Here is a 27,053-nt window from a genome sequence, read left to right on the forward strand (position 1 = left end):
CCTTGTAGAAGGTGTCTCTGCCTATGGCAGGGGAGTTTGAACTAGATGATCTTTAAGGTCGCTTCCAAACCCAAATCATTCTATGATTCTGTGAAGGCATCCAATTCCTTTTATCTTACCTGATGCAGAGAGCTTGCTTCTAAGGCTGTGAGATTGACACAGCATGTCAAGACTCCCAAAAACTACCTACCCATTTGCTTAAAAAAAGCAGGGCACGTCTTCAGAGTCCCCTATGGAAATTTGTTCTCTTTTGACCAAAGACTTTCTTCAGCACACTGAAAATTGACAAAAAAACAGTCATCAAGCCTTATCGACACTTTTTTCCTTTTTTTTTTTTCCCCCACCAACCATGAAAACAGTAGTGGTCAAGGAACAGTGTATTTGAATTTCTGTAATATAATTTAAACAGCATTTAGCTGCAGCAGAATTAATTCTGAAGAATCTAAATAAATTGATTGTCAGCAGTTTTTGAGAACAACATGAATAATTTGCTGTCTTTTTATTCTACAGCATCTGATCATGTTCTCCTTTTACTTTTTTTTCCTCTTATTTCAGATCAATTATATTCTCTGTGTATATATTTTAACATTTCATTTTACATATAGAGTCCAGTAAGTTCATCACCAGTATCTGATAACAAAACCTCTGCTTACACCTCTTGGCGATCTCTTTCCCTGTATTAGACAGAGATTTCTCCTTCTAAATGAATTCAGCACAATAAGGAATGAAACACACAATGAGGAGTTTCTCATAAACTGACATTTCAAATGCTCTGTCCAGATTCCAGACACTTTTATAATGTAACCTACCAAATTCTAAGTGCAGGTTCCTACCTCTCTTCTCTTCTCCCTGAGCAGCCAATGAACACTAAGTTCTACTCCAGTGTACACAGCATTCAGAGACAACCATTTCCTATCCCTCTATCCACTGCCCATTTATATAACACACATTTTTAATTAGGCTTCACAACTACCTTTATGCTTGGATTATTAATATTCCTAAAGCAATGTTAGTGGGTTTCAACATTACATACTTAGAACTTTTAATCTCAAATCATACCAACTCCCTCTGCCTACTCGAACCATGCAAAACAACCAGAACACAAGGACAACATATTCAGGAGTCAGGAAACTAGGAAAAGATGCAAAGGTCATTTTAAGGTTTACATGTTGCGTGATATTTCAACTCTATTAAATATGGCTCAGCACCAGAAAATACAATTACAAATATCATTAAGTGTATTAGAACAAATTATATTTGAGTTGCTGAAAGGATATGCACTGCTAGTGAAATGTAAATGGAATGAACTGCCTAACTCATTCCAGCTGAAGGTTATTCCTGAGGTTTCAGAAACCAAATGGAATAAAAGTAAAAATCCCTGCACCACCACTGAAGAACATTTCATCAATTACACTCAAGTCTGTATAGCTCCCAAACTTGAGGCAAATGTTTTACAAAGAAAACTAGAGTGACAGTCTAGACTAAGAGGTTTCTCTGGATGCCATGTGCTGCAGGATTCTGCGGAGGGAGTCAGCTAGCTCTGGAAGCAGCAGCAACAGAGCTGTCCAGAGCCTGCTGGGGGAGCCGGCTGTGAATCTGATATGTTTGCTGGCGCTACAATTTTATGTAACAGTCCTTCCTGCACTGGTGGCAAAATCATATCAGACATCTCCAACAGGCCATGGCATTGTATAGAGTGGCTCATACAAACCAAACTATATTTCATATTTCATGACTATGTTGACATTATATGTCATACTCCAGCTATATGCTGAATTGAGACTTAAATGATATGTCCTCTGTACTGCCTTTTCTTCACCTTCTCTTGTCTCGAGGTGCATCACTTTGCTTTCAAATAAGGGCTGGAAGGAAGCTGTGCTGTATTTAAGGAGATCCTCTGACATAACAGTCTAGCAGATTAGGGTTGTTGGAATGTGCACGTATCCCAAGATGAGAATTTTGGGGTATACCACAGATGGAATGCATACTGCAGGCAAACAGAGCTTAGCTTCATTTATCCCAGTACTACCCAAGTTAAGAGTAACAAGCAGGAGCCTAAAAAGAAAAGTGTCTGGATTATCTTAATGAACATCCTTTGTCCTCAACCTTTTCTAAACTTATGCCCTAAACACAAAGAAATGTATTCCCTTTATCCTCTCTCAGGGAATAATCTTTGGCTGTTTCTTGGAATTTTACTAACCTCTTTAGATATAATAAATAATGCTGATTACTTCAATAAATAATTTAACAAAATATGTTTCCTTTTATTAATTTTAAAATACTTTTTGAATATTCTGCAACTACATCACCTCTTTGTCAGTATTATTTGAAAAATTAGGCAGAATTTTATACACAGATGGTCAACATCTGTTGATGAAATTGTAGTTCTCCAGTTATACCTTCATTGGAAGTTTTGCATCTGTAAAATGAACTGTTCTAATCAATTAATTTGCAAAATAATTAATCTGTGTGTCAAAACATTTATCTAAAATGTCTACCTATTCATATTTTTGAAGATGTTGTCTAACATGTTCCCTGTGCTTTTATGCCTTTATGCTGCCAAGTCATTTACCTTTGGTTTTGCCCCTAGGTCCTCTTCTTTGCGCTATTTCTTCACATTTCATTCATAATACTTCTATTTTTATTAAAAATTAAGGTGCAATACCAGTTTTTCTGTGTCCCACATCTTATCACAAGGTCTTTGTTGAGCTGACACACTGGTGACTCAAGGAGGACAAAGGCAGGCCAGTGGTGGTTGTGTCTCCCCACATTGGGAACCTGCATCTCTGACTGCCTGTCAGATACCAAATTTAACAAACTTTACAGCACTGGGAAAGGCTGTTTTGTTCAGGTCAGCCTGCATAAGGTGCATTATTTGATTTCCACTTTTATTTGTTCTGGTTTGATGCTGAAGGCCATGTCAGGTTTTATAAAAGCAAGACTTCTGAACTTATTTTATGCTTTGCTTTTAGAAATCATTTATAGTTATCCTTTCGTCACAATACAATAAGTAAATATAGTGATATTAATGAAAATAGGAACATAAATTAGTAGCTCTCAGACTAATACCAATGGCTAAGTGTTTACATACAGTGTGACTCCATATGGAAATATTTTTTAAATGGTCTTCTGGAATGATATTCTTACCATATTTCAGTGAGCACTAACGCTAATCTGTTCAAAGACCAGAGGAAAGTACTTCTGAAGCTGCAAGTCAGACTAGTGTCTGAGAACAAAACCAAAAAATGGTTCACAGCTAATAATTCTCAAAATAAAATATGAACCAAAACGGTTTTAGTTGCATTAAACATAAACATACAAGGACTCTCAATTTCCCACTCATTTCAGAGGCATCATCTCAAAAACTGCATATGTGGTGAATTCAGTAATTACATTATTTGAAAACTGAAATATGAATGGTGAAACGGAAAAAAAAACCTGTAGTGATTTGTTCCATGGCAAACAGATGTATTGAAACAAGATCTCCTACAGACTGAAGTCCTACTTCTCTCATACTCCTTAAGCAAAAAAATTTTAGCTTCTCTACCACTTCATGTACTGACATCTCTTCTGGGCAGGAGACAACACCTGCTGTGCTTAGCCTAGAGGTATGTATATGTTGATTGCTTCCAAGAAAAATACATAACAGCTTTCCACTCAGGAGAGTACTGATTTGGGTTTTTCCTCTTTACTGAGCCATGGACATTGTTAAACTTTTAAGAACTTGATTATCTTCAAGACTTGCAGAAAGCCTCCTTCCTATGTATTGGGAGCTAGATCAGCAGTTCAAAACCCAATAAAGAGGACTGACAGGCAGAAAGTGATTGCACAATTCTTGCTTCCTTGGGAAACAGTAAAATGTTACACTGAACTAAAGCTCCATTGCATTAGTGTTTGCTACTAGAATAGCTCTGTGAAAATTTCAGCAGCTTATTAAATTTACTGCGGTATGTAACATAAGTTACTGTCACAAAAAATTAAATATACATTACAAGTATATTTTAAAATGTGTATTTTGAATTTCATATGTACCCTACACTCTACAGTTTATATATATTATGTGTACATATATATAAGGTTTGAAACAAACTCCCAAAAGTGTTTGAATGGTACTGAAGATTTTTAATTTTTTTTTAACTGTAGGCCCTCATCAAAACAGAAACCAACCTAAACAAGTGATAAGATATGGCTGATTCCACATCTCCAAAGCTCGGCAGTTGGAACACGAACTGACAGCGTTTGTTACCGCTATGTCTGAACACAGTCCCAGGACTTGGCCTAAATCAGGCAGAGCAAGGAGTGGCAATGGTTTACAACCCAGCTGCAAGAGCTGTTCTGTTAGCTCTGAAGTTGTGAGTCTTCACAGCTTCTACATACTTCTTAAATTTTATCATGTATATAAACAAGCTTCAGTTTTACTCTCTACTGAAAGAGAAGGTCAAATAAGATTTGTGTCTTGCCCACACTACTGCTGTCTCTTCCATGCCTTCCCCAAGGGTGGACTGGCTTTGACCTGAATCTCAAGTCTCTGAAATCCTCCTCTTTAAGACCCAAGAGCTTCTTAAATATTTCCTTCCTAAAACCCACATAACTGCTTATTCCCTTCTTAGTTACACCTCTTTGTTACACCTAGTCCAGAGTTTGGTCTGAGCACTTTGAACAAATAACTCTCCTTGTCTGCATCAGGTGGCTTCCAGTCAGTCATGGAAAGCCTCTGAAAAACCCTCTTAACATCCTCCTGATTTTTTGCACTCTCATGAGGAATTTCCAGGTTCCCCTTCCCAGCTCCTCTCTGAGATGTGTCACTCAGAGCTGAGCAGTATTGCTGGCAGACAGCTGCTTGTTTTACCTGTAAAGACATCCACAGTCTGATTGCTTCTATCACAATTCCCCAGATGCAGTTTGGCTATTACATGCAAATGTCTCCTATAAAAATCTAAACTAAAGTCTCCTGTCAAAACAGAGCTTGTGATAAAGATGCTATTCACTAAACTGACACAGAATTCACAGAGACATATTCCCAGTCTGCACAAACATCACTCACTTTGAGAAGTATGATCTTCCGTTGTTCTACAAAACAAGGGTAAGAGAGATCAGAAATACACAGGTTGCATCCCACACCTTAAAGATGATCCTCAGACAATTTCTGTAAGAATTGGTTATCAGGAGGGAAGCAACTGACAGCAAGTTATTGTGGCTCAGGAATGTAGTGTTTAACAACTCAGCTGAATTTCACGACAAAAACTGATAAAATTAATTTTGTTAATAGCCTAAGAGAGAGGGAGACTTCATTTTATAAACCATAGCCGAGTTTGAACTTCAAAATATAACTGAAAGACAAATGAAGCTGAATCTCCTTAACCACCATAAAATGAAACACACACTCTTGTTCTGGGTTTCTATTACTGTTTAATTTAAGATTAAATTCTTTATTAACTCCAATGCATGTTGTGTCTACAGAAGAATATTTTCATACAGAAGAATATTTTCATCTTCAAGCTCTGTTGTGAAACAGAAGGAACATTTTCAAGATGTAATCAGGTCTGTGGCCATAAAGCAATATTGTGCTGGCATCTGCTGCCATTTTCTCTTTTCCCTGTGCAGACCTGGTAGAGAGAGGGTAGTTGGTGGGTTTGTCACCCTCAGTGCTTCATGCCTGATTTTTTATGCAGGAAAATTATTCACTGCTTATAAGATTTCTGCATTAGGTTTTTATTTTGCTAATTGGAATGTAATAACATTTTTATTTTCAGCTGGTAGGAATCTGTAAGATCTGTAAGGGGCAGATGTGGTTAAAGACCCTTTACTTTCAGTCTTCTCTGCCTTCTTCAGGCAAGCCTAAGTGAAGAGAATAACTGCTGGTGGAAGTGCCCTAAAATCCTTATGAGCACTGGATTTCAGTGGAAGCAATTACACCAGAAGGATTAAAACAGTGCAGAGAGAAAAAAATGAGCTAAGAAAAATGGAGTAATATGGAAAGGAGGAGAATGAGGCAAAAAATCTCCACAGAAAAATGGAGATAGGAAACACTTGGACCATCTAGATCAGTTTGTATCCCACAGCATAAACATATATCACTTTGCACATTTTCATACTTTGAATGTCTACTTTTGACACAGCTCTAGAAATAAATTTAAGTTTCAAAATGAAATTATCCCTAGTTAAAAAAAAGCAGTTCCAGCAGGCCATCACTCCTCTTGCTTCTGCAGAGAAGACCACCTCTAACAACATTTGCTGGCCAGGTAGATTTCCTTTGCCACTGCTCAGATGAAAAATATGTCCAGTTCTCCAAAAGTTCTCTGCAGTTTGGTCTCTGGTGACAGCAGACTCAAATCTATCAAGAACTTCAAACAATCCAGCTAACATCAGTCTCACCTACAGTTGTGGAAGCCACTTTTCTGATCCACTATCTATCCTATAGCTTATCTCTTCGGAGAACAGACAGCCAACCTGGCTGCTGCCAAAACAGACTCACTGCTTTCCCATCAGCTCCCCACACATCTCCTCTCACCAGGAGAACAGCACAGAGTAGACAGCAGATGGCCTCTCTCCTGTTCACACGTGATGTGCACCTACAAGCTGAACTTGTAACACCATTATTCAAACTAATATTATATTTTTCTATGCTAATTCAGCAGTAGCACAGTGAGTCCTAATCTAGTCTGAAGAAGTAATAGCTGAAATATTAATTTTGTTTTGACATTTGCAATGCTCTGCACTTAAAGGGAAATGCTAATAAGTTTTTGAGAAACTTTCAAAGGTTAAAACAGTAGCCAAGATACACTCCATATTAGTCAAATACTTTACAGGAGATTATTGAGACTCTCTGAAGCTTATCCTGTGAGATCAAATATCCAAACCTACTGCATCCACTTGAGTAACTAAAATGGTTATCATCCAGATGAGACCAATTCAATTAAAATGTACCTTGCTCATGTATACGCATTAATATATGTGTGTATAGACATGTAGATGTATGCAGATGACATTAAAAAGAGATAAGGAACTGTTAGCAACACCGCTGTTTAAATTACCATGATGCAGGATTAGTAGAGGACATGTAACTCACCCATGTGTTATATCCTTTCTGCAAAATCAGGAATGCACTACTGAATCATTTATAATTCATATTTGGATCAGATTCTTATCCAGCTCTCAGTTATAAAATAATATGTTTCCTCTATCCTTTTTCAATTTGACAATGGTATTATTTCAAAGAATAAGCATGAAATTTTATCTATAAAATGGAGAGCTGTATCCCAAAAAACTCTCAAGCGAACTCAGCAAGGACCAGGAAACCAGCTGAATGTGCACTTTTAGTGTGTAGTTTTAGCCATCCTTGAAGAGATAAACAAGAGAATTATATACTAATACATAAATATTCTTAGAATATTGGTATAATTAGGACCAGTACACGATGTAAGTGAAGTCATTACTGGTATTCTGTATTTAGTCCTTGATCAACACTTCATAAGACTGTTTAAGACTAAAGGAAAATTTATGTATAGTCACAATTGTGAAATGTGCCCCAGGCAAGGCCTAAAGAGCTGCAGCCTATCTGGTTTATTCAAAAGAAAGCTAAGATGAAATAGCATACTCCACAAATACTGGCAGACAATAATAGATTTCATACTAACTACAATGTTTTTAACACAGGGTGGGATTCTTACAGCCTATTGTAAAAAAAGGCTGTAATGTAAACATTAATGTCTGATCTCTTCATCTGGAGTCCCTTTATAGTGAAGAAGCATTTTTAATAGTGCAAGCATCAACAACTAGAACATCTTACTGAAATGCTTTTTAAAAAACCCTATGCACTTCAAATTAATGTCTGTATCAGGAAAAAGTTCTGTGGTCTGCAAGTATCTAGTGATTGTTTTGGTGTCTTAAAATCTATGAATAACAACTGCTTTGCATAATTCTTGGAACCTCCAGTAAGCAATATTTTGCAGAGTTAGTCTCTTTTTAATGAAAAACACACACTGTTCTTGATGCAAAGTGAAATGTCACATATTGAAGATGTCAAGAGTCCTGCAAGTTCATTTGGCACACTCTATTTTCATCCTTATGAGTCTCTTCCTGTTTACTTGTGAAAGCCAGCAACACATAAAAGTGCTTTAATATCTTGCCTTGATTCAAATAGCATTCAACACACCCATAATCTAAGTGCCTGACACAGACCCTTCCTCAAGAAAAGAAGGTGGTATCTGACCCCAGCATCAGTGCCAGCAGTTGGCTAAACAAACATCTGGATAATTTTCCTCCCACTGGGCCTGCCTAGGGAGCCTGGAATGTTGACACATGAACAAGGGAAACACTCTGAGCATCTTCAAGTATTCTGCTCCTAATCAAAAATAAATTATGTTGTTTATGCAACAAGTACTGCTTCTAAGCAACATGCTTGTTTAATTTCCCTTTTCAAATGGAGGGCTTATGGGTTATTTTAGAAACTTGTATACACAGTCTCTGTCACTTCAGTTACTGTGTTTCCTCCAAAGGCTACTGGTTTTTGTGACCAGTCTAGCAAATACTTCTCTGCACACCCTCCATTTGGAAATGTCTACGCTTGATGCTCAGTATTTGCTGCTGATTTGATAATGATTCTACTCACTGCTTTGCAACAGCTCCATATGTGCTTCAATACTGTCCCACCAAAGTCAAAGGGTTTTATCACCAGTGGGAGTAGCAGTTAGGAGGTGCCTTTCAGTAGCATCCCAGTTACACTCCAAGTGGGGTCTAGCAGTACTGAGGCAAGTTAAGAAACTGCAGTGGTAACCACATTAAAGCGTGTATGCAGCGGCAAACACAGACTTTTTAAAAGATTAATTGTTGAAGGCACACAGTACTACCTACTTCATGGGAAAATGTGTTGAAAAAAGAAATGTAATTGAATCAAGCAATCTTAGTTGGATCTACCTCGTCTTTTCACAGCCCCTATATGTGTCAAATACTCAAGGAAATTATAACCCTAAACAAAACTTTCTGAACAGAAAATTGCAAGGTAAATTACCTGGGCTGTTACAATGTATCAGTGTACCAATCAGTAACAATTTCTGCAGATTTTCATCAGTTTTAATAAATACTACTGTGCACAGTGTTACTGTTGAAAAAAAAATCTTTTTTTTTTTTATTTTAAACACAAAAATCTCAAAAGCAAAATTAACTGCAGTGTTGGGAAAGCTGGTGCATATCCAAAAGAGCTCACAGGTGGAGATCTTTTATAAGAAGACAATGCTACACATTTACATTTCTGCCAGTTACACTGGCTGCTCCACGAAGAAGAGCAGACCACTCCAACAATACGAGGATAAGAATGTGGAGCACCAGGAGCCAAGGCAGTTGAGTAATTCATCTCTTTTGAGAGAAATAAGACAAGATTGCACTGTGTACTGGCTGGCACAAACTCTTGAACAACAATCTACTATATGGAAAATAGACTGGCCTTTGTACTTTGTTTTTTTTGGGCTTTACCAAGAGCATCACTTTTAAAATACTTCAGTAATTTGAAAATAATGCCTCCAATATAAAAGGCAGCTGCTTAGTTATAGAAATTAATGTATCTGAATGTATCCTATGAAGGCCTTTCCATGAAAATGTTGATTGTAACTGTTTCTGCTCATTTGAACATACTGAAAATAAATTCTGCAAGATTGTTGAGAAGTATTTACTCTGTAGTAACAGTTATATCCAAACACAAATCTAATATTTCACGCTTTGAGACACTGCAATGCCTAATTTTAATACGAAGACACTGTATTGCTTCAAAAAAATATAACTACGTATGGAAAGCATTAGCTTTGAATGCCTGGATATTTAATTAGCTCATAGCATACTTCAAAGAGCTTTGTTAGATAAGATGCTACAGCTTATGCAGCAATTAACACAACAGCATTACTTCTGCTGAATGCACAAAGCATGATATACTTACCTCTCAATTTTCTCCTCAAATAGATGAGAGTCATCACACTCGGTCTTATCACAGAATCATGTCTCTCAGTCAGACTGCGGGAGAGGCACATGACACTAGTGCCACTTGCCTGCAGTGTCCTAAGTGATGAGTCCTACCAGAAAGAGCTCCTCTGTGGCAGCTCAGCACAGCTCAGCATCTCTCCCAGTCCTGAACAAAACACGAACGACTGGCAACCCTACACAACACTGTCTAATCCCATAAGATCAGAAAGGAATAGGGAGGCTTCAATGTTGCATTACAGATGCGCTGCTCTATCCCCAGCCTCTCTGTCATTCTACAGGACAGCACTGTCTAATGAGGGTGATCAGAGCTATATGCTTAGCATGTGACCTGCTACCTCTCTGCATCCCAGGAGCTCAGGCCAGAGCTGTGCAGGAGACGTGGCCTTCTCCCAGTTGCTTCCTTCCCTGGGGAAAAGTACTGGATTACATTACATCTGACCTGTGGCTTGCTGCAGCTGCACAGACCCATGGCACTACCTGATGGGCTTGCAGGCAGGTGCTCTCTCCCAGCAGGAGAATAAGCAATGCTATATGCCACTGCAGGAAAGTGCAGACTTCTGCACTTCCACCTCCCACACCTCCACAAGGACCTTTATCCTTCACTTTGCTTTTTTTTTTCAGACAAAGAATAAAAGTAATATTCATCTTAACTGATGACAGTAATAAATTAGAAACAGCAGGAGACTGTGGCCATTTTGAATGAAGATAAAAAGCATCAGGTATATCCAGCTGCTCCTGCGATCACGAGCTCATTCGTACAGAACAATAAGCAGTTCTTTAATAAGAGAGCAACAGCATGTGTCAAGCAGTTATGGGCTTACTGGTATGAAAAGTATGATAACCTGTACTTGGAAAGCTGACCACGAGGAACAGTGCAATGAAGGTGGATAATCTCTTTCTCGAACAGAAAAGGTGTGTGACAACAATTTGACGTATCTCATCTCAGGTACAGAACAGGTTTCAGGAATGAATGATCTGTCTCATAAACATTTCTTCCACGGAAAAAAAGATGCATTTATAAGCACAGAGGACAGAACTGCTATGAAAGTCTGGTTGCAGCAGCATGCATTGCTGCAAGTTTGAGAAACACACCAGCCTCCTGCACTGCCACACAAGGTATAAATCAAAGTAAGAGCCTAAGAATAGTTCTGTAAGAACTGGAATGATGACAGTGTGGTGTGATGCCATACTCATAATCCAAATGGAAAGGCATCACTGAACTTCCAGAAACTCTGTTTAGGCAACTGGAATCACAAATAACTACTAATAAGGTGCACTTATGTCTTTGTTAATGTAGAATCAGCTTTATGGAATGTAAATAAAAGCAGCTGAACAGAAGAGTTAGCTCTCTCCAGAAATTATGTAATAAATCAAGGTCAAAGACTGAAATCATGCCTAAAATGTGTGCCATTTCACTAGCATTGAACAATACAGTCATGTCATACTATACAATACATGTATGTTCATTTCACAGTATATCACGTATGTACTGTCATATATACGAAAAATCATGTAATTGTAATTTGGAAATGGACAAAAGTGACAGATGAATATTTGACTCTACAAGAACGAATTAAACAGTAAACCCAGAGATTTTTGGGGTATTTTTCAGACAGGTTAGCTAAGAATGACTAAAAAATTAAGACTGATCTGCATTAATTTGTTCATTAAATTAAAATAAACTGAAGCAGTATGTGAAATAGAAATGCAAGGAGGTATTTTCCTGGTGTTTTCCTTGTCCAGCAGCAGAAAATGAATGAAGTTATAGAAAGTAAAAGACATGGAAGTTTAAACATGCCAGTACTAAATAACTTTAAGACAAGGAACCATGTTTCGGCATTAGAAGCCGTGACTTCCTCTGGTCCTTTTCTACAACAGAACAGTGAATTTCATTTCAGGCATTTAAAACTATACATTGTCTCTTGTTTATGTTCTTATTTAAATGATAGTCCTAGGAACATACATTAACTTAATGTAACCTTTAAGTGATCTTCAGGGCAAAAAGTCATGCCTGCCCACCCCTAATGAAAATCTAAGCATATTCCTATAGGCAACCAGACGGGTTATAAATCACTATGCTCCACTGAGCTGCCACTGTTATTTCAACTGTCCATCCCACCAGAGTAGTTTCCTCAGAGGCACGCAATGTTGCTTATTGCAATGTAACCTGACTTTACATAGTAGCCTATATATTAACTTCCTATACTGAATACAGTCACCACTGAGCTATGGGCCTCCTATTGCCCAGCAGTATGTACACACAGAGGCAAGGAAGGAAGGGCTTTAGCTGTCTCTAACCTGATCACTGGGTACCACCTTTCCTGTTTCAAACACACAGACATTGTAGAACCCAAAATGTCTTTTCTGAAGAGCCAACAAAAATACAGATCAGGCCCTATGCTTTTGTATTATATATATGAAAAGCTTGTTCACTGTGGCTTTCATGGCAGATACAGTCTCAGGAGTACACACTACTCCAACCTTCAAATAGGAACTGATGCATATGGACATACAGATCAGACACAAATTCAAACCAGCAAAGCATTTGAATCAAAAGACCTTGCCAACAGACCTAATGCCAAAATGTTATATTTCTATACAGCTAAAATTTAAAAACTAATCACATTGCTGAGGTCAAAGGCACAACACTGCTTCTGTGCATTAGTTCAGCATCCATTTCTGAATTAACAATGTTTTAACCACTTTTTCAAATGCACTTGGACTAATTATTTGCTCCTAAGAAGCTCATATCTTTCAGTTTGTTACTTAAGCATGGTAATAAATTATTACTTTAAAACCATACGTAAGACCTGAAAAAAGAAAAGTCACCAACCTCTAAGGTGGGCTCTGTTTCCACGCAAATCCAGAGGCAGTATCTAGAACGAAATAAAGACAGAGTTTAGTTGTTTGCTCAATGCTCACTTTTGCAATTACCAATTCTGTTAGAATTTGTTATGCATATTTTCATAATATTCTCTCATAATCAGCTTTCCCCCAGTGTTTCCAGCAATTCACAAACATGTTGGTTTCCAATTAGACACTTTTTTGTCTGAAGATAAGACATACTCATAAAATTCTACCAAAATTAAAACTTTAAAAGAAGATTAGGTTTGTGTGGTTTATTTTTCCAGATTACTTGTTATACCAGCTATTACAGACTACCTTTAAAATAAGATTGGGTGCACATTTAGTTATTTTTTCAAGTTATTGATACCTTAACAGAAAAACTTGATCCTAGAGCTCTCTCCTGCAGTAAATTAGACAGATGCCTGCTCAGACATACGCTGGTACACCATCACCAAACTTTTACTTTCTTTAACTCACTTCATTCTTCCCTCTATAGTATCTCTTGTGATTCCTCCTTTGATTTGTCTCCATCCATCACATTTTGGCATGCTCTTCCAGAAAGATTCAAAAAAATTTATACAACTTTGGCTTTGATTTCTTCTTCCCAAACCTTCTCTAATTCACATCTGTGGATACTGTAAAACTACCTCCAAATCTCCATTGCCTCTCTTAGTAGTTCAGGAGTAGCATCCGCTATACATCTATATCAGTGGATCCTAGGTAGGAATTACACTACAGTGGCACTACTTGCAATTTTTCAAATGCTTCCAAGACCTAGTGCAACCCAAAACATCATGTAATACAGAGTACTCATTCCAGAAGACAGATTTCCAGCTTACTCTGTGCCTGTATTTTATTTGTAATGTTAGTTCATCTGTATTATAAACAGAATTTTTAATTGTGGCAATAGCCAAATGGTTAATGATTTAAGTATGTGAATGTGAACTAAGGAATGTTTTTAGATATATAAAGTCCAACTGCTAATTCTATGGGTGACATAAAAACCCAAGCACTCAGGCTCCCAAGCTGTACTACTTGGTAGGTAGCCTAGTCAAGGTGTGCTTGCTACTCTGTTTCTCTTGTGCTCTGACTTACTGACACGCAAAATCAGATCTGACTGTCGGTGACTGTCAGATGAACATTGACAAGGTTGGAAATGTAGTAAATTCTCATAAGGTTTCGTTATGTTATGTAGTCTTACTTGTCTCCTCTTGCTGCGTGTCTGTGCAGAGACATAACTGTCTTGTGGCACCTTAGCTCCTGAAGCTTAAAGTAAGTCACAGTCTTTTCGCTGTGCTGAGAGGAGATGATGATGACTGGACTTCCAGGCCCATCCCTTCTCCCTCTTTATAAGTAAGTTAGTATGCATGTTAATACTCTCAGGCTTAATCCTTCTGCTGCTGTTGATCTGAACAGAATATCAAAACATTTCTCATCTATAAAAAACGTTTTTATTTCTATCTATCTCCTTGTAAACTACTCCTGAGACTCTGTGAACAAAAATAATTTGAATTTCTCATACAGAGCCACAGCTCAAAGACTCACTTTGCCTAAGTTTTAGTCACCATTCACTTACTTGCTGAATACATATTTGCATGATCAAAATTCTTAGTAACTCTGAAAACTGGTTTTAAAGAAACATATCACAAGTAGGAAGTTGTTGGAGTAATTAGTTATTGAGAACATCATCAGGATAATGCAATATGTTCTGTCAGTCTTCCAGATCTAAATAGAAAGGTTTACCTGTTTGCTTCATAATTTATTATCTGAGGTGGAAAATAAACTAAAACATAGAAAAAACAACATCAGGGTTCTGAATGGTTTTCTGAAATGGCAAGCATTTAAAGAACATCAATTTCTTATTAAAGTTCCCTTGGACAACTATGTATTGTTCTAAAGTAAAGGCTTGAGAACTATTTCCTACCACATTCAGTAAAACTCCTTAACGCTACTACATAACTTTATATATATTATTTTCTAACATCCATTTGTGTTACATCAAACTCTGCACTTGTTAGTAGATTTACATTCATTTCTTTCAACTGAAGCTTATGGACTGCTGTGCAATGTAGGAAGTAAAAAAAAGGTTGAAGAAATCAACAGACATTAATGTAGTCCTCATGGCTCAGCATCTCCCTGCTTGCCACGGGCACAGTGGATGGAGGGAGATGCTCCAAGAATCACTCCTGGTGACTAAATAAGCCATCTTCCAGAGACGATTCTAGGAAGTGTCACAGTATACTGCTCTTTCATATTTAAGCAACAGCTTGGTACGTGAACTGAGCCACTAGTCAGCTGGGAAAGCAGTTGTATCCATTTTATGAGGACAGACAATATTGCATCAGGAGTTATGAAAACATGATTGGATAATTTTAGCTCACAATATGATGAAGACAGGCAGAACATTTTTTTTTCAGTTTTATCCCACTTCTTCTATTCACAGTGGGCTGAAAAAGATAATGAAGTGATTTGCTTGAATCTCTATTCATGAAAATTTATAGAAAAACACAGAATTTCAGATCATCTTTGCAGATCTAAATTCACTGCAGCTTCAATCACAGTGTGAGGCAAGAGAGAGAATTGCGATGGAGAAAGATTACTGCTGAACACAATAATGCCTAAGCCATTATAAGTAGCTCTTGAAAAAGCCACTTTCAGACTATGCTAATCAGAAGAACCCATCAGTTCAGCACCAGGCACTGGCTGTGCACAGCAATGTCAAAAAAGTGTCATTATAAGTTAACCACCACTCAGAGAAAAGCTTTTTTGTAGTATTTGTTATATATATAAATCCATTGTGGAGGATACTATAGGAGGAGTATGTCATGCAAAACATCACCCATGGAAAAGAAACACACACAGAATAAGCATCTTACTAAACTGAAAGACAGTTACTTTGTTTATATCAGGAAGATATGTGTATATTTAGGATCTACTTAGGAATGGCTTCCAGATGGGAATACAGTATGCAGAGTACTGTGTAAATAAAAAAAAAAGGCATTGCTTTTTGTGCATGTCAAGGAGCTTAGATTTTCCAAGATTCAAAGGTATACAAAGCTGTTACCTATCTAGAAATATTAAAGTTCATTTGGAAATCAATATGCTAGTTTGTCACACTAAATAAATAACCTTAGTACCAACCATAAGACAAAGCATTTCTAAAGGCATAAATTGCATTCAAAGTTAAATATCTCTTTCATGTTCTGACACATATGGCCTTTTCCCACAAGTTTTTCATAAAAGAAAACCCTAAAAAAACCCCAAATGCTTGAAAAATGCAAAAAAGATTACGTAGCTTAGCTCTTTCTGGGGCTATTGTAGTAGTCACATTAGCCTTCCTTCAGATGAGACATTAAACTAAGCCCAAAAGCTGAAGGCCTGGCTTAGATTCACTTAAAAACAGGTGCATTCACTGGAAGGTATGCATTGGTGTACACTATTTCAGTTAATCAGAAGCCCAATATTCAGAAAGCTCTTTCACTCCAAACTTCCTTCCCATTTCCAAGGATTTTGAAAAAAAACCAACTCTGATCTTTTTCATCAACTGTTAACTGCAGGGTCATGGAAAAATTGTAAAACTATCCACAACCCTAGAAAAACCCCCAGAATGTAGCACAACACTGGCACAGGAAAATACCAAAGGCATCGGCTAGAAAATACAAATCACAGCATAAAGGAGCGAGTTAGGTAAACCCAGTTTCAATAGTAGTAAACAGAAAAACAAGTATGATGTGTAACTGGGAATCAACTAAGAAAGTGCAAGTAAGGCAACTGTGCTAGAAAACTTGTAAAAATGTCTCTAAGCAGATTTATGAGGAGGCAGTAAGGGACTCCCACCATTAGCATGAAACTTGTCCTTGTACCGTGTGCTAATGACTCGTCCTAACCTCACTCATCTGCCCCTCCGGTTCTCGGAGAAATATCAACACCATCAGCGTGCAGACTCAAATGATGCTAAAAGGGTGAGTGTACACCAGAGAAGGGAACAGGTACTTGAAAGTCTGTGTCTAAACTGTATTATTAACTATAACAACAGAGCTGGATTAACATAACATCTGTATTTTAATGACAAAGTTTAGGCTAAAGATAAACCCTTAGCTCCACATATGACTCACTACCCCCTCTGTCCCTGGAACAGGAGCACAGTCATTGCAGCCCCAGGCTGAGCACCAGAGCTCCTGCAACAGACAGAAAAAACTACATTTCCAATCGCCACTACTGAGTTAAGACGAGGTTAAGCAATTTTTACATCTCATCACCTTCTACAACCTGCAGACTTTCATTAGAAATTAAGGTCTGCAAACAGGGGCAATAAGATCCCCGAGCAGTGGATATCCCAGTTCTAGCCCTTCTTCAGGCTAATCCATTGCAAATCCAGGCTGTAAACAAGACAACTTTCCAGTGCAAAAGAGAACAATGTCAGTGTGCTAAGAGTCTCTGTAATGCTTGCTCCCCATTTATTCTGAATTTAACTCATGGCCAAAGCCATGGCACTGCTTTCACAAGGAATTAAAATTGAGCATTATTAGTTATGCATTCATATTGGAAGTGTATCACAAAGCAGAGACACAGATACAGCTCCTGCTGAGAAATTATGATTATCCTGAAATGATTTACATATTATGGACTCTATTCACATAAGTAATCCTGCAGGACTGGGACCTTATTTAATCTTTCTTCAGAAACTGAGACCACACAAACAGCATAGAGTTGTTTATATCACTGTTCTACCACTAACTTAGCTGTAGTGTTGCAAAGAGAATTTCCAACATATTAAAGTATTACTGAAATAATATAAACAATTTGCATTTGAAGAGCATATTGTCTAGTCCAAACAATACAGCAGGAGATCCTCTCCATCTCCTAGGAAATCTCTAACATACCACTTTCAGACAATGATGTTACTCATCAGAGAGTACGGGACAGAAATTGATTCTGGCAAAACCAAAAAGTTCTGCCTATGGTAAGCTAAGTATAAATATGAATTTCTGTTGCTGTAAATACAAGAAGAGGTTAAAAAAAGAGAAAAACAAAGACTCTTGCTATTTGACAAAGACACGAAATTTCTTCTTTCTCATTAAACCACCCTTTGTTCTAGAGAATCTTCAAGCTTGTTTTGTTAGTATTGTTCCAGAAACCATGTGATAACATAAACTTTAGTTATGTAGGTCACCATCCTACCACATACTATAGCACTGAAAAACATTAAACAAACACTCTGTGTGTGTGAGATGTAGTATTCCAAATGTCTTAGCGGGGTACAAGTTGGAACCACTCTAAACTGCAAGCCCCCTCATTTCTGTATCACTTTAATGCTCATCAAACATCAGAAAGCCAAGAAAACTACATAGCTACCCTCACCAACCACATACCATTTATTGACACTTGGGCAATTAAATAAGCTTCTCTAAAAAGATGGGGATATTTAAATGGAAACCTGTATTTTGAAGGAATTAGTAAATTTTATTCTACAGTCAACATCAAGACGTTCCCTCTGTGCCATTCATTGTTAAGTGGTATTTTCAAGCCCTGACTTTACTGACATTTCTGTATCTTTAAACTGCCAGTTCACTGAATGACAAAACTAGATTACTAGTTACTGGAACACAGTGATCCAGTGAGTATGTTTGGACAGCCATAGATTTTGCTTATTATTAGACTTTGAGCATTAGATGCATAGGGGTTTGTGAAATGTCCCTGTTCTAGCCTGTGCTGGTTTTGACTGGGGTAGGTAATTTTCTTCACAGCAGCTGGTATGGGGCTGTATTTTGGACTTGTGCTGGAAACAGTGTTGATAAAACAGGGATGTTTTAGATATTGCTGAGCAGAGCTTACACAGAGTCAAGGCCTTTTCTGCCTCTCACACCACCCCACCAGCAAGGAGGCTGGGGGTGCATAAGGAGCTGGGAGGGGACACAGCTAGGATATCTGACCCCACTGACCACAGGAATATCACAGCTCATATAGTGTCATGCTCAGCATATAAAGTTGGGAGAAGAAGAAGGAAGGAAGGATGTCTGGAGTTATTTGTCTTCCTCAGTCATCACTACCCATGACAGAGTCCTGGCTTCCTGGGGATGGCTGAGCACCTGCCTGCCCATGGGAAGTGGTTAATGAATTCCTTGTTTTGCTTTGCTTGCATGTACAGCTTCTGCTTTACCTATTAACTGTCTTGATCTCAGCCCATGAGTTTTCTCACTTTTACTCTTCCGATTCTCTCCCCGATCCCACTGGGGATAGTGAGCAAGTGGCTGTTGGTCCTCAGTTGCCTGCAGGGGTTAAACCACGACATAGTTCTTATCTTGGTTTAGTCTCAACCCCAAATGACCTAGATTTGTGTGAACAAATTTCGTTCACACATAAGCCAAAACAGACAGACAAATGACATCACCCTGTGTACTAGATTTTCATAAGGGTACATCTATAAAGATTTAGGTGGTATTTCAGCCTAGGGTGGTATTTCCAGTAATCAATGCCAAGGATGTTCTTCACCACTGACCAGAGCAACTGCTAGTCCAGTTAAAGCTAGATATGAAAAGTGCTTTCTTATTTCAGACAAATCATGTCAGGAAGTGGAAAATATCAAATGTTTACTGACTCCCTCATTCTCATGTATTGTAGCACTACTGTATTTGCTCAGAAAGATAATGTGACAATTTGAAAAAATGGCTGCAATAGAAGCATTTGCTGAAACAAAAATCATCAAATCAAAAAGGTTTGCCAGAGTGAACCAAGCTCAAACAATTTAACAAGAGCCCTCAAATTTAGGGTTGTCAAAGTTCTGTACTATATTACTGTTAGTACATGAAAGAAATATCATCTTTCACCCTTGAGAATAATGTTAGCAAAGTGCATTCAACCCGCTCAGGCAGAGCTATGATAACAACCCTATTCACCACTGGACATGGAGACCTTCAATCCATCACTGTAGGATTCGATAAAACTGTTCCAAGAACTGCCAAAAGGTTCAGATTTAATTACCACTGGAATCAACAGAAAGAAATATTACAGAAAATTATGAGTTCTTCATCATTTAAGTTTTCTGATTGCTGACTTCTGGGCTTCAGAGGCAGCCTGCTTTACCTTCTAAACTCTAATTCATATGATCTGGAAAGAGTAATTAATTTCTACTCCAGAGAACATAAAACTGTCAGCACTTCCTAGTATGTTCCACAGGCCTAGATTTACTGGTAAGAGCAAGGATTTGCATCTGCCCTTGTTTCTATCATGCAGAACACCAATTAAATGAAAGATGAAATTCTTCATTATGGGGTTATCAGATGGTCAGTGCACGCTCAAAACTAAAAGGAGATCTGGATTTAACTCTACTTATAAAATGAGAAAGCACATTGTATCTTCTCCTTGGAAACAACCAAAGAATTTTTGGTAGGAGTTGGTGTAGGATTGCCTTAAACTTTCTGCCAGCTAGCAGGATGGTAAATAACCTAGTCTAAGAACTCAAACTGGAAGAAAAAAAGAAAAATCACTAAAAACTCTGCAACCTTTAAGGTACTAATTTGTTTCTCTGACAAAATACCACTATCACAAGTATCTAGAGTCAGGAATAAACATACTACTGTTTCAATGGTATGCAATAAAATAACTTATAAAAAAAAAAGAAAGTAAGTATTTGTGTATTAGTTTTTATTTTCATGTATGACACTGAACAGAACCTCTCTAAAACCATGACACAGTAAAAGCACTTCAGTTCTATTTGTGAAATCCTGTTAAGACATTTTTATTAAGAAAAAGTCTCTGTAAAAAAAAGGACACGTATACTTCTAGCTGTACTAGCAAGTAAATATCATCTTTTATATCTGACTTGTTTCCACATTGCTTAATAATTCAACTATGCATAGTAAAACAGAAATACTTGGCAAATTTTTCTTTGAATTTATTTGAATACCCACAGAGCAATATAAGTTTCTGCAAGAGATGACTGAAGAAGCCCAAGATACCCGAGTCCTACAGCTTCACCCGTCTGCATTGCCTCAGTAAGAATTCCAGCTGCATGCTCCATAAATTGCCCTCCACTTAGAATGTCCCCATAGCGTGCCATGTATCTTGCTTAAGATCTGAACAAGGTCTAGCCAGATCCGCAGGTGTGTGTGCTCCCAGAAAAACAGGTAACCATGAGGTGACATGCCTCCTTAACAGGGCCAGTTGCAGCCATTTTGGAAAATTCCATTCTTCCTCAAGTTTGAATTAGAAATTGCACAATAGGTTCAAAAGTTACCAGAGAAACATCAGTGACTGTACAATTCCCTAAGCCTCATTTTCTTAAAAACGGGCTAAACAATATGCAGGATTTTGTTTTTTATTAAATATTTCTCTCAAAAACTAGTTACTGATGAAGCCTGCCATGGGCTTTCCTTGCCATTCTACTAATGTAAATCTCACATTTGCATACAGTCAGGGTAAATCAGCTTCTCTTGGGTTAATAAGGCAAATTTTTTTCACCTCTTTTCACTTCTCTGAAATGAATCAATTAATGAAAGTATTATTTTATGTAAAATCAGTCCATTGAGAACTGCACTGTATCATCAATTCCTGTCACATGAACTACCATCTCTAAATATCAGATATTAATTCTAGTAAGATACTAATCACTTGGATTGGATTAAATCTGAATTAAAATTAAAACCATTTCTGTTCCATTACATGCTCCCTGATCAAATTATCTTTCCACAGAGGCATTTTTTGATGTTAAAGACAAAACAAAGAATGTTTCCCAGAAGTCCAAAAATGTCATAAGTAATAAACACATCTTTCTTTACTGCCCAGTTTCTGAAATACCAACTCATATTCCATGTTGAATGATTTAATGATTTTATCTTGGTGCCTAGTGAACCAAAGTCTCCCCTGTAAAACCAGTATGTATGATTTCACATGGTTTGGCACAAACGGCATTCTAGACCCAGAAAACGGTAACTTTGTTTATTTCAGCATCCCTAATAGTCGATCTCCTCATTTTCCTATTAAGCCTCCCTCCTGCGCTTAAAAGCTGAAAGTTATGAAAAACTTAACCATATATCAAGCATGCAGCCAGCTTAGACCTTCACCAAGGAGTCATTTCTCTTCTGAAGCAATACAGTTAAAGCATCAAAATATGTATCTTAATGTTATGGTTACAGATTTAGACTTATTATTAGCTTCGTACTAAAAACACAGGAGCATAAATAATTATCTGCTGAGGAGACTGACCTGTGCCCCAAGATTAACCAGATAGAACCAGACACCTTTAGACCTGACTACCTCAAAGGAAGGCAATGTTTTACTGAGTATAGGTGGAAAGGAAAAGTGGGTGGAAAGCACATTTTCTTTTTCTGCAGAGCTCACGGCCACAGTTGCAATTTCCCCAAACTGTAGGGGAGTGAGAAGGATGACAATGTAAGTACTACTACCTTAACTACAGGACAGTTAATGTGGGAGAATAACTGTGCTGGAGTTCTGATCATTTGTTTTCCATTTCTATATTTCATAATAAACAGATTTCTCCACTGGCAAAAATACATAAAGTATTTTTGTACAAGTACAGGGAAGCTCTCAGGGATATAAATGGGCCCATGTCATGAAAAATGAGATTTGGATTGTTAAGAAAACACTGTGAGAGCTTTCCTGATTAACATTATGTATATTGCTGGATCACAGAGAGCCCAGAGATCATAGCTCTGTTAAGCTACCTGTATCATGACACACAGCACAACGCAGCTCAGCCTGTGCTTTTTTTACCTGATCCAGAAGATGCAGAGCAGCTGTTTGAACAGTAAACAGAGCTCCAATAGTCAGATGTTTCTCCTGTGCTTGCAAATGGTCCCACACTGCATGGCAGCTGCTGCTTGCCCTGCCAGTGCATGACAGGAGCTGAGGTGTTTCCTCCTATCCAGACATGGACTACTAGAACTCCATCGCTGCAGCTGCCAGTGAGCCATGAAACTTAGATCCAGCCCAGCCAGAGCCATTTCAAAGTGCAGGGCTCAGTCCTCCCAGATTTCATAGGCAGAGGAAACCAAGACAGGTAAATGATAGGTGGGAGGGAATAAAGGCAAAGAGTAGCACTGTTACCTGTTTGTATGCATACACATAGAGTGTCTGCTGTTCTGGTAACAGTAAGTGGATATTTTCTAGCCTGTGTATCATGAAATACTAAGAAAATTCTCACAAAACCAGTGAAAGAATATCTAGCTTCTGGTTCACTCTCATCTCTCACAAGGGAGATATCTTGTGATTGCTTTCAGAAACAAGCTAATGAATTATACCAATTAACCACAATTAATTACCAATCTGGTTTAGTTCTCTGCCTCATGTTTTACTTGGTTGACAGCCATTGACAGCCACTACTTTGTTGACAGCACCATGAGTGACCACATGAGGTAAGACAGTAACTTCAAACCCCAGAGAACTCCCTAACCATTACCAGCTAAGCAAACAGTATTTACTTTTGTTTTTATTTTCATTCCTTCTCCTCCTCCTTCCCCTCCCCAGGATAAGGGAATAAAAAATACAAGGAACAAGTAATAAATCACTGCTGAATATTAATTTCTGATAAAAAAGGACACACATCCCAAGAAAACTTATCCTTACATCAGAACAAATGAGGGAAAACAGACAAGCCTACAGTGGATTATGGCCCCCATTTAAGAGAGGACATCTTTGCTGCTCTGGCATATCCTCCGAGTCACATTAGTCACTACTATCATGGACTGAAAGGCTTCTGTAGCACCTGCTAAGAAAGGAGCTCTCCCCCAAAGAGCACTGTACCTTGGCCTGGATGGCTTAGACCATCAGCTCCTGTAGTACAGACGGCTCCTGGGACCTTCCTTCACCTCCACCTTAGGAGAACATCAGACTCAGTAAATGCATCTCCTCTTCTGCAGAAAAGATTGTTGAGGCAGTTACTTTCACTGCACCAATTCGCTCCTACCTCTGAGGAGGTCAGATCTTACCGATTCTCCTTGATGGGAAGAAAAATAAATTCTTTGCCCCAATTCCAGTCTTTGCTACAGATATTTAAATGCCTTTCTATGGCTCTAACAAGTCTCAAAAAGTCTTGTGGTGCTTACATCTCATAAAAAATAGGAATTGGGAAAAATTAATGTTGATTTCATTATGTGATCCTACATATAAGCTACAAGTTTCTCTCTTACTTGTTTTTTCTAAAAAGCCAATACAAATGAATAAATATATAGTTTCTTCCATAAGAATTTGCAAAATAATAGCCAAATTCTGCTCTGACTGAAGTCGCTGTTAAGATTTCAACCAATCAAACTGGATACAGTATCCTGTACTAACTGTATGATCTCAACACATCCTTCTAGGTTTCCCCTTATAATATGAAGTCAGAGAAGATCAATCATCATTACATATCACAAAAGCACTGCAAGAACAGATGTACACTGCTTAGGAAATTCCTGCACTCTCAAGCATGGTGCTTTGAACCTTGCCCTCCCCAGCACGGTCCCTTGAAAGAAGGGAATGCATGTTTGTATAATCCAAAGGTGATGGATTATATGATGTGCAAAATCTATATTTGATATATTGTTTGCTTTTGTCCTCACAGTAGCACACATATATCAGTTGAATATTTATGTATCAAGGCTAAGCGTCAAAATCAAAGTTTATGTAAGACAACAACTTTAAAGGAGGAGACTAAAATGCTACATTCAGTTTTAATTGACACATCACAAAATCTGAAGCTCAGTTCTGTATATGCAATGTCATTTAGGAAAAGTATTAACATTTCATGAACTCTCACTCTCTTACAGTTAGAATCCTGTTGTCATTGGCTCTGCTGCTTCTGCATCCTTAAGTTTAGTCTTTCAAAACCAAAGCAATTTCAAAATTATGGTTTTACTTTCAGATAAGGAACTCCACTAGTAGCTTGTTACCTGGATAGAAAACTGATACTCCAAAGTTAGATATTTGAGCTCTGTTTTGATACTTTAGGTGAGCTCAAATAGCACACAAGGTATTCCAGGCAGTCAACTGCCTAAACCTGTAAAATAGAGCTGCTTTTGCACAGTTCTACTCAACAATTTGTTGAGTTTTCTGGGAAAACGAAAGATAGAAGGCATATCAGAATATTAAACAGGCCATATACATGCTGATTTCCTAAACAGTCAAGGTGTGCTTCCTCTTAACTGTACAGGGACAACTAAGTGGTTCTGCCAGTTAACCTTACTAGTCTGGCACGGTCTGGTGACTCACAGCTAGGCAGACCTGATAGGCCACAGCTGCCTTTAATAGTTACATTCTAGCCTGCCCATCCATTTTAAAAATTATTAGGGGTCTCCATTATACGGATCATTTCCTTTTCTTCTCCCCTAAAAAGCAGTCGGTTGCCTACAATGTCATACTACTGGGACTGAACAATCTGCTAAGGCGCTAAGCAAACCCTGTGCACACCAAAGCTAGCCACAGTTGCCATTGCCTAAAGCCATCGCCTTCTTTGGCTTTTTAACCCAAAATTCATACTGCCCCAAATGAGAATTTTTTATGCTCATCATGAGTGATTTGGAATTGTTAAAGAAAAATATCTGAAGATATTTCTAAAGTTGCTTTACTCTCAAGAATTTTCTCTTTCTTCCTTTGTCTCAAACACTGCTTATACCAAGGACTGTCTTGAAAATGCCCCGTGAGAGATTATAGCTGTAGATGTGAGTTAAACTGTACTGCATTTTTGACAGATCTACCTAAACATCTGAAAGCACCCATGAACACTGAGAATAATATACAGCTTTGCAGAAGTGTCTTTTTGGATGCTCTAACTGCAGTGCTTAACTAGCTTAGTGCCAACTTGAACCTTCATAAAATTGTATATAAAGTCTCCTGTGTTTTATAGAAATTTATAGAAATTGCTCTTACAGACTTCCCCAATACGTGCTAGATTATTTCTCATACCTTTTAATTGCAAACTCTTGGCCATCCAAGAGGTGCCAAACAGTCTGCATTTTAACTCTTCCCCAGTTTAAATATATACAAGTAGAACTGTTTCTATTCAAAGAATTTTAATTTGGACCCTTAGAATTTGAATTAAATAAAAAATAAAACCTATTTTTCCCCATCAAAAAGAAAATCAGAATGCAGATAAGTGTTGGTTAGAAATATTTATCTATTTTCATTTTTCATTCTGAAAAAGAGATTGGAAAAACCATCCCTTTCTATGATTTATTTTGTTTTGTTTTACTTCTGCTGCTATTTACTTTGCAAGAAAATCTTCCACTATGGGTAACAAAAATCTTATACTATACCTTCCAACTGAAGGACAAGAAACTTTCATGACATTTTTCTCAGTTACTATCCCGGGGACTTCCCCTGAATATTTTCCAGAGATGGTAAGAGGAACTATTTCTTTTCTGAGTTAAGTATAAAAGGCCAATATAAAGTCAATAAAAATTACCTGTAACTTCTACTCAACAAATCTTCACTTTCATATCAATTTGTGGTATGTTTGGCTGCATGTTTTGCTTGTGTTTGTGCAGGCCTTCGAAATAAACTGGTTGATGTAGCACCACTAAATGCCAAGGGGAGGAAACAGAATCTAGGAGGAAGCTCACCAGTACTTTTCAAAAGCATTTTTATTAAAGGAGAAGTAATGTCTCCTGTCACCTTGTACTGTCCGTTAATGCAAAGGAAAAAACGGATGCTTACTAGTCACTAGAGACTGAGAATGTAATTTTCCTCAGTATTTGCTACAAAAATGATTGCTTTACATCTTCTTTTACTGCTCCATCAGTTTGTAGATTGCTGAAGAAAAGTTTCCTATTATAGACCACACATTACCTTGCAAAAAAACCCCATGAATGCAAGGAAAAAATAGTAACAAGAATACAGTCAGCACAGAACAATATTAATTGTTAAAAGGAACTGCCGATGTTCTAAATAATAATGCACCATCCATCTCTGAATTTTGACATATAAAAGTTGAAAAATGCTGAAGTTTCATTTAGTTTCCTGTTCAACAGCTGCTTTTCCAAATCATCCCCAGCTGAAGAACTCCCAGGACTCTGGCATAAATCACAGAGCCCAGCTTTCAGCAGACAATGACAACCCAGTATCTCCCCTCACAAAGGGACTTTTATTCACATAGGAGCTCAATAACTCAATAACAACTTGAGTGTGCAGTAAATGAACTGATACGAACGAACTTAGAACATGGTGAGAATGGCTTATAAAGCCCCCGGGCAGTTACCACATTTCTAAATCCTTTCTAGCACATGGAGAGGAAGAAGGGT

At 37.8% G+C, this 27,053-nt stretch overlaps 1 protein-coding gene across 1 annotated transcript in view; it reads right to left on the minus strand.

Annotated features, from left to right (window-relative positions):
* Positions 1-27,053, minus strand: part of CNTN1 (contactin 1) — a 259,467-nt gene that overhangs the window by 166,826 nt on the left and 65,588 nt on the right. Inside the window, exon 2 of the mRNA XM_027682199.1 lies at positions 12,806-12,848. The gene's annotated coding sequence lies outside the window, so the exon portion shown is untranslated. The remainder of the gene's footprint in view (positions 1-12,805; positions 12,849-27,053) is intronic.

Source organism: Neopelma chrysocephalum, unplaced genomic scaffold, assembly GCF_003984885.1.
Source record: "Neopelma chrysocephalum unplaced genomic scaffold, ASM398488v2 Primary Assembly neopelma1_62, whole genome shotgun sequence".
Lineage (NCBI taxonomy): Eukaryota > Metazoa > Chordata > Aves > Passeriformes > Pipridae > Neopelma > Neopelma chrysocephalum.